Here is a 13,801-nt window from a genome sequence, read left to right on the forward strand (position 1 = left end):
TGCTCTCCAGCCATCTGTGCCTTCCCTTGGCATGACACTACTGGGTAGTTTGTCTTTCATTGGCATGATTTCTGTAGTGTGGCTTACATCTGCCACTCCTAGGCACTTGCTTGGTGATCAAGTTGACATAAAATTGCTTCTTTGGCACTGTTTTTATATAGAGGAGTTTTATACCTGCTAACTTCTGAAACAAGAATTACCATTTATTACATACAATATAATTGTAATTTTAAATATCATAACTATAGACGTTTCTGGCTTCTGTTGACTCAGACTTATCCATTTGGACTTCCAATTTCAGTTTTTCCAGTCAGAAGTCTTCGCTGTAAAGAATTAACTTCTAAATGAAATGTACCTCTTCTGTTTTAAGACAGTGGATTGAGTGCATACATCAACCTCTCCCTCCTATGCCAAATCTCTAGAAATGATGGAACGTTTGTGTGTGTGTGTGTGTGTGTGTTTAAAATTTATAACTGGAATTCAAAACAAGAATGCATGATGGACCAGAAGCTGTGAGGAATCCACTGAAAGCTGTAAAACAGACAAAATGAGAGTGAAAAAGAAAGCAGAACCCTGAATGTCAAGAGAATACTGCTCCCAAATTTGGAAAAAGCACCAGAAGTTCTCCATGCCCTATGGAAGGAGATACTAAGAATTGGAAAAATGTGCCTCAGCAAGCAAGGGTGAATAATCAGGGTGCAGTAGGGTGCATAAGAGGAGAAAAGTCAAAAGAAATAAATACTAATTACCCCAGGTCTTGTTAGAAAAGTAAGTTGATATGAGTATGTTAAGAATTTAGGACTATACCCAAGAAAAATAGGAATAGATGGTGTTATGGACTAAATTGTGTCCCCATGCCCTACCAAATCCATATGTTGAAACTCTAACCCTCAGCGTGACTGTACTTAGAGATAGGCTGATAAAGTGGATCCCTAATGCAATATGAGGGTGTCTTTATAAAAAGAAGAGTCACCAGGGATGCGTGTGCACAGAGGAAAGGCCATGAGAGTTTACAGAAAGAAGGTGGCTACCTGCAAGCCGATGAGAGAGGCCTCAGGAGAAAGCAAACCTGTCAACAGCTTGATCTTGGACTTTCAGCCTCCAGAATTGTGTGAAGATACATTTCTCTTGTTGAAAGCACCCAGCCCATGGTATTTTTGTTATGGCAGCACTATCAGACTAACACAAACAGCATAACCTTGGAACCAGTAAATAGGAAAAATACAAGAAAGAAAGCTTAATAAATTATTAAAAAGCAAATAGGAAATAATCAAAAGGAAATAACTAATGGTATAGTAAGTAGAAAATACAAGATAAGCTGTCAAGAATGTCTAGTCAGTAATTATAATGTGAATGAATTAAGTTCACCTATTGAAAATCAGAGACCATAAGATTCAATTTTTTAAATTCCTAATATATGTTGCATATAAAAAACCCTCCAAACTCAAAATTACATGGGAAAGTTCAAATGGAAAAAGATACACAAATAAATGCAGCCAAAACCAAGTATCAGACAAAATATATGTACACAATAAGATTAGAGAAGGAAAAGTGAGGTACCTTAAAAACAGGTCCTGATATTTGATATTTGATTTGATTTTTCTTTTTTCAAAAGTTGGTGCCTTATCCTCTCATCCCCTTGAATGTGAGCTGGACTTAGTAACTCACTTCAGTTTTAACTTCTCAAACTAGGTAATATAATGTGTTGTGGCTTCCTTTTCGATCCCTTTGTCTTTGAACACTTGCTCTCCGGGAAGCTAGTTGCCATATCATTAGGACATTTAAGCAGCCTTACTGAGAGGTCTGTGCAGTGGTGTACCAGTGTATCTTGTGAAAGCCTCCAGCCAAAATCATGTGAATGAGCCACTTAGAAGTAGGTCCTTCATCCCCAAACGTTAAGATGACTGCAGCTCTGGTCAGCATCTTTACTGCAACCTCATGACAGACCCTGAGTCAGAATCACCCAGTTAAATTGTCCTATATTCCTGACCTTGAGAAATTGTGAGATAATCACTGTTTATTGTTTTAAGCTGCCAATTTTGGGGTAGTTTGTTATGCAGCAATAGACAACTAATACAAAGAGATCCTTCATAATTATATAGTTGACAGTAGAATCCATCAAGTAGACATAGCACTATTCATTTAACTACAGAGCTCCAAAATGTATTTGGTTTTTAAGGAAAAAGCTTCAAGGAAAAATTGAAAAATCCATAAAATGCAGGGTTTTAACACATATTTCCCAGAAAACTGTATACTAAGAAGGAAATAAACAGTGATGATCTTGAGGGTTTGAATGACAATCAGAAAGCTTGAGCTAATGAAGATATATTTAATAAACAATACACATTATTAACACAATGACAAAATCACAAATGATGATATCAAAGCCACCAAGGATATCTCAATAAACTGAAACAATTGGTATCATAGAGACCATATTCAGTGACTTCCATGCAATAAAGGTAAAAACAAACCACAAAAAGATTGCCCTGCTAAAATATAACATGTTATTCAAAATTTGACAGTAGACTGTTTCTTTAAATTGAAGTATAATTAACATACAGTTTTATATTAGTTTCAGGTGTACAATATAATAATTCAATGATTCTGTGCATTACTCTGCATTCATCATGATTAGGGCACTCTTAATCCCCTTTATCTATTTCACCCTCTCTTCCCCCTCCCCAGCAACCACCAGTTTGTTTTCTGTAGTTAAGAGTTTGCTTTTTTGTCTGTTTTTGCCCTATGTTTGTTCATTTGTTTTTTCTTAGATCATATAGTCTTTGTCTTTCTCTGTCTGACTTATTTTACTTAGCATTATACTCTCTAGCTATATCCATGTTGTCGCAAATGGTAAGATTTCATTTTTTATGACTAAGACTCCATTTATGTATATAATATATATGTGTAATATATATTACATTTATTATATATACATATTATTTTATATATCATACATATATAAAACACATCTTCTTTATCCATTTATCTATGGATTCACACTTGGGTTGCTCCCATATCTTGGCTGTTATAAATAATCCAGTAAATATTGGGGTGCATATATCTTTTTGAATTAGTGTTCTCATTTTCTTTGGGTAAATACCTGGTAGTAGAATTACAGATTCATATGGTAATTCTTCTTCAATTTTTTGAGGAGCCTCCATACTGTTTTCCATTGTGGCTGCACCAATTTGCACTCTTACCAACAGTGCACAGGGTTCCTTTTCCTCCACATCCTCACAAACACTTGTTATTTCTTATGTTTTTGATTCTACTATTCTGACAGGTATAAGGTGACATTTCATTGTAGTCTTGATTTGTATTTCCCTGAGGATGAGAGATGTTGAGCATCTTTTCATGTGTCTGTTGACCCATCTGTGTGTTATCTTTGGGAAAATGTCTATTTAGGGCTTCTGCCTATTTTTAATTGGATTATTTGGGGGTTTTTTGGCATTGTATAAGTTCTTTATGTATTTTGAATATTAACCCCTTATCAGATATATCATTTGCAAATATTTTCCCTCATTCACTAGGGTTGCCCTTTCATCTTGTTGATGGGTTCCTTCACTGTGCAGAAGCTTTCATTTTGGTGTAGTCCCAGTTTTTTAATTTTGCTTTTGTTTCCCTTCCCTGAGGATAAATATCTAGAAAAATGTTTCTATGGCTGATGCCAAAGAAATTACTGCCTCTGTTCACTTCTAAGATTTTTATGGTTTCAGGTCTCATATTTAGGTCTTTACTCCACTTTGAGTTTATTTTTGTGTATCGTGTTACAAAGTGGTTCATTTTCATTCTTTTGCATATAGCTTTCCAGTTCTCCCAGCACCATTGTTGAAGAGACTGACTTTCCCCCATTGTGTATTCTTATCTTCTTAGTCGTAGACTAATTGACCATAAAAATGTAAGTTTAATTCTAGGCTCTCTGTTCCGTTCAATGGATCTATGTGTCTTTTTTTGCGCTAGTATTATACTATTTTGATTAATACAACTTTACAGTAGATCTTGAAATCTGGGATTCGTACCTCCAGTTTTGTTCTTCCTTCTCAAAATTGCGTTGGCTACTCAGGATCTTTTTTGGTTCCATACAAATCCAAATTTTAGGATTATTTGTCCTAGTTCTATGAAGAGTTAACATTCTATGATTGTTAGTATTTTAATAGGTATTGTGTTAAATCTGGAGATTGCTTTGGGTAGTATGGACATCTTAACAGTATTGGTTCTTCCACTGCATGGTCTTTCCATTTGTTTGTGTCATCTTCAGTTTCTTTCATCAGTGTTTTATAATTTTCAGAGTACAGGTCTTTCACGCCTTGGTTAAGTTTATTCCTGGGTATTTTATTCTTTTTGGTGCAAATATAAATGAGATTGTTTACTTAATTTTTCCTTCTGCTACTTCATTATTAGAATATAGAAATGCAACAGACTTTTATATATTAATTTTGTATCCTGTGACTTTACTGAATTCATTTATCATTTCTAGTAGTTTTTTGGTAGAGTCTTTAGGGTTTTCTGTGTATAGTATCACGTCATCTGCAAATACTGCAAGTTTTACTCCTTCCTTACCAATTTGGATACCTTTTATTCCTTTTTCTTGTCTGATTGCTATGGCTAGGACTTCCAGGACTATGTTGAAAAAAGTGGTGAAAGTAGACATCCTTATCTTGTTCCTGATCTTAGGAGAAAAGCTCTTAGATTTTCACTATTGAATATGATGTTAGCTGTGGGTTTTTCATATATGGCCTTTGTTATGTTGAGGCATGTTCCCTCTAAACCTACTTTGTTGAAGGTTTTTATCATGAATGAATATTGTACCTTGTCAATTGCTATATCTGCATCTACTAAAATCATATGGTTTTTATCCTTTCTCTTGATGGGATGTATCATGTTGGTTGATTTGTGAATATTGAACCACCTTTGCAGCCCAGGAATAAATCCCACCTGATTATGGTGAATGATTTTTTTAAATGTATTGTTGGATTTGGTTTGGTGCAATTTTGTTGAGGATTTTTGCATCTATGTTCATGAGAGATATCGGCCTATACTTTTTCCTTTGTTTTATAGTGTCTTTTTCTGGTATTGGTATTGGGCTAATGCTGGCCTCATAGAATGAATTTGGAAGCTTTCCTTCCTCTTCTATTTTTTTTTGGAATAGTTTGAGAAGAATAAGCATTAACTCTTCTTCAGATATTTGGTAAAATTCACATGTGAAGTCATCTGATCCTGGACTTTTGTTGTTGAGAGTTTTTGATTACTAATTCAATTGCTAGGAATTGGTCTGTTCAAATTTTCTGTTTCTTCCTGATTCAGTTTTGGGATGTTATATGTTTCTAGGAATCTATCCATTTTTTCTAGGTTTTTAATTTGTTGGCACATGATTTTTCATAATATTCTTTTATAATCCTTTGTGTTTCTGTAGTGTCAGTTGTTACTTCTCCCCCGTTTCTTTTTTTTTTAATTTTTTTAAAAGATTTTATTTATTTATTTGACAGAGAGACATTCAGTGAGAGAGGGAACACAAGCAGGGGAAGTGGGAGAGGAAGAAGCAGGCTCCCAGCAGAGCAGGGAGCCCAATGTGGGGCTCGATCCCAGGACCCTGGGATCGCACCCTGAGCCAAAGGCAGACACTTAACGACTGAGCCACCTAGGCGCCCCACTTTTCCTCCATTTCTGATTTTATTTGAATCCTCTCTTTTTTTCTTGATGAGTCTGGTTTATCAGTTTTGTTTATCTTTTCAAAGAACCAGCAACTGGTTTCATTAATCAGTTCTATTGTTTTTTAGTCTCGATTTCATTTAATTCTTTTCTAATATTTATTATATCCTTCCTACCTTCCTACTAGTTTTGGACTTTAACAGCATGCTTCTTAATAACTCTTGGGCTGAAGGTGGAAAGTACAAACTTTTAAATTTAATGACAATAAAAATATCATATATCAAATATTGCCTTGTAGCCAAAGCATTAATGCTCAGAAGAAATTTGTAGTCTTAAATCCATTAATTTATTAAAATATTCAAAATAAATCATATGTGCTTCATCCAACAGGGTAGAGAAAGGCAAATAAATCCAAAGGATGTAGAAAAAATGAAATTAAAGAAGATAAGAAATTAAATGAAAATTTAAAAAGTAAAAATTCTCATAAAAATCAAAACCATTTTCTAGAAAAGACCTGTATGACAGTAGTTTGGAAAATAGGATCAAGATGCACAGAAGAAAACAAAAACAAAATTAGGATTGAAAGGACAAAACTACAGAGAAAGGAAATTTGTTTATAAGTAGGAAGATACTTTTAATTTTATTTTGAATTTAGTTTTTTTATTGATTAAAAAGCAGAGAGAATAAAATAATACATCACTATATACCAATTACATAGCTTTAACAGTTAACTATGCATTACTAAACACTTTTCATTTCTATCTCCAGCTACCTTATATCCTGTTTGGGATTACTATGAAGCATCATATTATTTTACTTTAAATTCTTCAGTATGTGTTTCTAAAAGTGAGTTATTTTTTCTTTTTTAATTTTTATAGAAACATAACTATGACAGTAGTATCACACCCCAAAAAAATCCCCCTTAGTTTCTTAATATCATCATATAATTCAGTTGATGTTCACATTTCCCTGGTATCTCCTGAAGTGTTTATTTTAAACATCTAAAAAGGTAGTTGTATCTCAGGACACAAACAAGGTCCAACATTACATTTGGTCTGTGTGTCTCAGATGTCTATTTTAATATGAAGTCCCCCTACTCTTTTCCCCATGTTTGCAATTTCTTTTTTGAATAAACTGAGCCATTCCCTGGAGAGTTTCTCATATTTTGAATTGTGACAGTTGCATTATCTTTGGAGTGCTTAACATGGTCCTCTGTCTCCTGTATTTTCTATAGAACAGTAGTTCACTTATCTCTCTGTGTGTACACATACAACCAAGAAAAAAGAAAAAACTTTATTGTCTATTTTGTTTTTTTGACAAAGACGCTTCATACATATTGTTATGTATCAACTGACAAATAATGTTAGATTTTCCTTTTTTGTGATATTAAGGTTGGTCAGTGGGTTCAGGATTTATTGCTCTAATCCAATTATTATAAGTTTCCCCTGAAGTTTTCTGCCTACATAGCTTGAATCATTACTATTGCATCCATTATTTCATTAGTGCTTCAAAGTGGTGATATTCTATCATTCCTTCTTCATTTGTTAGCTGGAATTCTTAAAATCATTTTCCTCCTTGCTATTGGGGTTATTCTTAGGTACAGTTTTTGTAGGAAAGAAAAGGCAAATGCTGGATTCTTTACCTGTATTTCCCACATTTCAAAATAGTAAGTCGTTTCCCTAGCATTCTCTAAGGCTGCTAATTCTTTTTTTTGTACATCATTAATATTATTACATTAACTTAACAATAATTCATATGCTTAATCCATTGAAAATGTACTTTTGAAATTTGCAATTTGATTAGTTTTGACAAATGTATATAGTCACATAATCACCAACATATAGAACATTTATAGAACATTTATTTAAAGAACATTCCCATCACCCCAGGAAGTTCTTTGTAGTCACTCTCCTGCCCAACCCCAGGAATCAACCAATCTGCTTTTCACTACTATAGATAACGTTGTCAAAAATTTAATTTAAATGTAATTACATAGTATATACTATTTTGTAACTGGAATTTATTGGATAAGTTGTGCACTTTGAGTCAGATCTAAGAAATCTTTGCCTTACTATCTAATGCTGCAATTTATTTCTTATCTTTTCTCTTAAAAAATTTTGTAATTTTTGTTTCTATAGGTAGATGTATGTATGATTGTATACCCAGTCAGTTTGTGAATGTGAAACCGGTATGGGTTGAGGTTTTGTTTTGTTTGCATATGGTTGTATAACTGTTTCAAAACTATTCTTTCTCCACCGAATTGCTTTTGCACCTCTTTGAAAATCAGTTGGGTACATATCTGTGAGTCTATTTCTAAACTCTATTCTGCTCCATTGATTTATATGTCTATACCAGTAGTTTTCAACAGGATGATTTCATTCCCTTCCCCCATCCCCAGGGACATTTGGCAATATCTTGAGACAATTTTGATTGTCACAACAGTTGTGTTATTGGTATCTAGTGGGCAGAGGCTGGGGATACTATTAAACATCCTACAATACATGGGGCAGCTCCTAACAAAAAAATATATATATGGTTCAAAATGTCAGTAATCCTAAGATTTAGATATGCTGCTTAATACTATTGCCAGTATCACAGTACTGTTTTGATTGTTATTGTTTATTGTAAATCTTGAAATCAGGCAGTTCATTTGTGTCTGTTCGGATCTTCTGCCCATTTCCGGACTGGATTATCTGTTTGTTGGGTGTTGGGTTTGATAAGTTCTTTATAGATTTTGGATACTAGCCCTTTATCTGATAAGACATTTGCAGATATCTTCCCCCATTCTGTCCGTTGTCTTTGCTTTTGTCGAAGGTTTCCTTCACTGTGGAGAAGCTTTTTATCTTGATAAAGTCCCAATACTTCATTTTTGCCTTTGTTTCCCATGGCTTTGGAGACATATCTAGCCAGAACTTGCTGAGGCCAAGATCAAAGAGGTTGCTCCCTGTGTTCTCCTCTAGGATTTTGATGGATTCCTGTCTCACATTTAGGTCTTTCATCCATGTTTAGTCTATTTTTGTGTATGGTGTAAGAAAATGGCCCAGTTTCATTCTTTTGCATGTGGCTGTCCAATTTTCCCAACACCATTTGTTGAAGAGACTGCCTTTTTTTCCATTGGATATTCTTTCCTGCTTTGCCGAAGATTATTTGACCATAGAGTTGAGGATCCATTTCTGGGTTTTCTATTCGGTAACTTTGATCTATGTGTCTGTTTTTGTGCCAGTACCATACTGTCTTGATGATTACAGCTTTGTAATAGAGCTTGAAGTCCTGAATTGTGATGCCAAGAGCTTTTTTTTTTTTTTTTCAACTTTCCTTTGGGTACTCGGGGTCTTTTCTGGTTCCATACAGATTTGAGGATTATTTGTTCCAGCTCTGTGAGAAAAATTGATGGCATTTTGATAGGGATTTCACTGAATGTATAGATTGCTCTGGGAAACACAGACATTTTAATAATATTTGTTCTTCCAGTCCATGAGCATGGACACCTTTCTTTCTGTCTTCCTCAATTTCTTTCATGATTGTTCTATACTTTTCTGAGTACAGGTCCTTTATGTCTTTGGTTAGGTTTATTCCAAGGTATCTTATGGTTTTTGGTCCAATTGTAAATGGAATCCCTTAATTTCTTCTTGTGTCTCACTATTAATATGTAGAAATGCAACTGATTTCTGTGCATTGATTTTATATCCTGCCACTGTGATGAATTCCCATATGAGTTCTAGCAATTTTGGGGTGGAGTCTTTTGGGCTTTCCACATAAAGTACCATGTCATCTGCAAAGAGTGAAAGTTTGCCTTCTTCTCTGCCAATTCAGATGACTTTTCTTAGTTTTTGTTGTCTGATTGTTGAGGCTAGAACTTCTAGTGCTATGTTGAACAACAGTGGTGAGAGTGGAAATCCCTGTCTGTTTTCCTGACCTCAGGGGAAAAGCTCTCAGTTTTTCTCCACTGAAAATGATATTCGCTGTAGGCTATTCATATATGGTTTTTATGATATTGAGGTATGTTCCCTCTGTCTCCACACTGTGAAGAGTTTTAATCAAGAAAGGATGCTGTACTTTGTCAAATGCTTTTTCTGCATCTACTGAGAGGATCATATGGTTCTTGTCTTCTATTTATGTAGGGTATCACATTGATTAATTTACGGGTGTTGAACCACCCTTGCAGCCCAGGAATAAATCCCACTTGGTCATGATGCATAATCCTTTTAATGTACTGTTGGAGCCTAGGCTAGTGTCTTGGTGAGAATTTTTGCATCCATGTTCATCAGGGATATTGGTTTGTAATTCTCTTTTTTGGTGGGGGTCTTTGTGTGGTTTTGGGATCAAGGAAATGCTGCCTTCATAGAAAGAGTTTGGAGGTTTTCCTTCCATTTCTATTTTTTGAAGCAGCTTCAGAAGAATAGGTATTGATTCTTCTTTAAATGTTTGGTAGAATGCCCCCAGAAGCCATCTGGCCTTGGACTCTTATTTTGGGGAGATTTTTGATTACTGCTTCAGTTTCCTTTCTGGTTATGAGTCTGTTCAGGTTTTCTATTTCTTCCTGTTTCAGTTTGGGTAGTTTATACATCTCTAGCAACACATCCATTTCTTCCAGATTGCCTAACTTTTTGGCATGTAGTTGCTCATAATATGTTCTTCTAATTGTTTGCATTTCTTCCATGTTGGTTGTGATCTCTCCTCTTTCTTTCATGATTTTATTAATTTGGATCCTTTGTCTTTTCTTTTTGATAAGTTTGGCTAGAGGTTTATCAATCTTATCAATTCTTTCAAAGAACCAGCTCCTAATTTTGTTGATCTGTTCTACTGTTCTTTTGCTTTTGATTTCATTGATTTCAGCTCTAATCTTTATTAATTCTCTTCTCCTGCTGGGCTTAGGCTTTATTTGCTGTTCTTTCTCCAGCTCCTTTAGGTGTAAGATTAGCTTGTGTATTTGAGACCTTTCTTGTTTCTTGAGAAGGGCTTGAATTGCTAAATAATTCCCTCTTAGGACCACCTTTGCTGCATCCCAAAGGTTTTGAACAGTTGTGTTTTCATTTTCATTTGTTTCCGTGAATGTTTTTCATTCCTCTTTAATTTCCTGATTGACCCATTCATTCTTTAGGAGGATGCTCTTTGGCCTCCAAGTATTTGAGTTCCTTCCAAATTTCCTCATGTTACTAAGTTCAAGTTTCAAAGCATTGTGGTCTGAAAATATGCAGGGAATGATCCCAGTCTCTTGGTACCAGGTTGAGACCTGATTTGTGACCCAGTATGTGATCTGTTCTGGAGAATGTTCCATGTGCACTGGAGAAGAATGTGTATTCTGTTGCTTTAGGATGGAATGTTCTGAATATATATGTGAAGTCCAACTGGTCCAGCGTGTCATTCTAAGCGCTTGTTTCCTTGTTGATGTTCTGCTTCGATGATCTATCCATTGCAGTGAGTGGGGTGTTAAAGTCCCCTACTATTATTGTATTATTATTAAATGTTTCCTTAATTTTGATATTAATTGGCTATATAATTGGCTGCTCCTGTGTTAGGGGCATAAATATTTACAGTTTTTAATCTTTTTGTTGGATAGACCCTTTAATTATGGTATAATGGCCTTTTTCATCTCTTATTACACTCTTTGGTTTAAAATCTATTTTGCCTGATATTAGGGTTGCTTTCTTTTGATATCCATTAGCATGATAAATGGTTTTCCACCCCCTCACTTTTTTTTTATTATTAATATGATATGTTAGTCACCATACAGTACATCATTAGCTTTGGATACAGTGTTCCATGATTCATTGTTTGCATATAACTAGAGGTGTCTTTGAGTCTAAAATGAATCTCTTGCAGGCAGCGCACTAATAGTCTTGTTTTTTTATCCAGCCTGATACCCTTTGCCTTTTGATTGAGGCATTTAGCCCATTTACATTCAGAGTAACTATTGAAAGATAGGAACTTAGTGCCATTGTATTACCTGTAAAGTCACTGCTTCTGTCTATTGTCTCTGCTCCTTTCTGGTCTGTGTTACTTTGGGGCTCTCTCTTCACGTAAAGGATCCCCTTTATGATTTATTGCAGGGCTGGTTTAGTGGTCACAAATTATTTTAGTCTCTGTTTGTCCTAGAAGCTCTTTATCTCTCCTTCTATTCTGAATGACAGCCTTGCTGGATATAGTATTCTTGGCCACATATTTTTCTCATTTGGCACCCTGAATATATCATGCCAGTACTTTCTGGCCTGCCAGGTCTCTTTGGGTAGGTCTGCTGCCTGCCTTATGTTTTTATCTCTGTTGGTTAAGGACCTCTTGTCCAGAGCTGCTTTCAGGACTTTCTCTTTGTCTCTGAAATTTGCAAGCTTCACTATTATATGTTGAGGTGTTGACCTATTTTTATTGATTTTGAGGGGGATTCTGTATGCCTCCTTGACCTGAATGTCTTTTTCCTTCCCCAGATTAAGGAAGTTCTCAGCTATAATTTGCTCAGATATGCCTTCTACCCCCCTTTTCCTCTTCCTCTGGGGCCCCAGTTATCCTAATATTGTTTCACTTTATAGTATCCCTGATCTCTCGAATCCTCCTTTGTGATCCAATAGTTGTTTATCTCTCTTTTTCTCATTTTCTTTGTTCTCCATCATTTTATCTTCTATATCACTGATTTTCTTTCTTTTTTTTATTATGTTCAGTTAGCCACCATATAGCACATCATTAGTTTTTGATGTAGTGTTCAATGATTCATTAGTTGCATATAACACCCAGTGTTCATCACATGCCCTCCTTAATACCCATGACCTGACTACCCCATGCCCCCACCTCCTCCCTTCTGAAACCCTCAATTTGTTTCCCAAAGTCCATCATCTCTAATGGTTTGTCTCCCTCTCTGATCCCCCCCCTTCAGTTTTCCCTCCCTTCCCCTATGGTCTTCCGTGCTATTCCTTATGTTTCATATATGAGTGAAACCATATGATAATTGTCTTTCTCTGCTTTACTTATTTGACCTAGTGTAATCCCCACCAGTTCCATCCATGTTGATGAGAATGGTGGGTATTCATCCTTTCTGATGGCTGAGTAATATTCCATTGTACATATGAACCACATCTTCTTTATCCATTCATCTGTTGAAGGACATCTCGGCTCCTTCCACAATTTGGCTATTGTCCACAATATGAATGTTGGGGTACAGATGATCCTTCTTTTCACTACATCTGTATCTTTGGGGTAAACATCTGGTAGTGCAATTGCGGGGTCGTAGGGTAGTTTTATTTTTAACTTTTTGAGGAACCTCCATACTGTTTTCCAAAGTGGCTTTACCAGCTTGCATTCCCACCAACAGTGTAAGAGGGTTCCCCTTTCTCCACGTCCTTGCCAACACTTGCTGTTTCCCGGCTTGTTAATTTTTGCCATTCTAGCAGGTGTAATGTGGTATCTCACTGTGGTTTTGATTTGAATTTTCCTGATGGCTAGTTATGTTGAACATTTTTTTCATGTGTCTGTTAGCCATTTGTATGTCTTCTTTGGAGAAGTGTCTGTTCATGTCTTCTGCCCATTTCTTGACTGGATTATTTGTTTTTTGGGTGTTGAGTTTGAGAAGTTGTTTATAGATCTTGGATACCAGTCCTTTATCTGATATGTCATTTGCAAATATCTTCTCCAATTCCGTGGGTTGCGTCTTAATTTTATTGACTGTTTCCTTTGCTGTGCAGAAACCTTTTATCTTGATGAAGCCCCAAAGTTCATTTTTGCTTTTGTTTCCCTTGCCTTTGGAGACATGTCTTGAAAGAAGTTGCTGTGGCTGATGTCAAAGAGGTTGCTGCCTATGTTCTTCTCTAGGATTTTGATGGATTGCTATCTCACATATAGGTCTTTCATCCATTTTGAGTTTATCTTTGTTTTATATCACTGATTTCTCTTCTGCCTCATTTATGCCAGCAGATAGGGCCTCCATTTTGATTGGACCTCAATATACCTTTTTATTTCAACCTGATTAGCTTTACTTCTTTTATTTCTCTAGAAAAGGATTCTCTAGTGTCTTCTATGGTTTTTTTCAAGCCCAACTTGTATCTTTATAATCATTATTCTGAATTCTAGCTCTGACATCTTTTATCCATATTGACTAAGTCTCTGGCAGTTAGTACTGCCTTTTGTTCTTATTTCTGGGGTGAGTTTTCCATCCTGTCATTCT

At 35.5% G+C, this 13,801-nt stretch overlaps 1 protein-coding gene across 6 annotated transcripts in view; it reads left to right on the plus strand.

The window, feature by feature from the left end:
* LOC103671314 (WD repeat containing planar cell polarity effector) overlaps positions 1 to 13,801 on the plus strand; it is a 416,159-nt gene that overhangs the window by 242,392 nt on the left and 159,966 nt on the right. The gene's annotated exons all lie outside the window — the stretch shown is intronic.

The sequence above is a fragment of the Ursus maritimus genome, unplaced genomic scaffold, assembly GCF_017311325.1.
Source record: "Ursus maritimus isolate PB19 unplaced genomic scaffold, ASM1731132v1 scaffold_6, whole genome shotgun sequence".
NCBI classification, from domain to species: domain Eukaryota; kingdom Metazoa; phylum Chordata; class Mammalia; order Carnivora; family Ursidae; genus Ursus; species Ursus maritimus.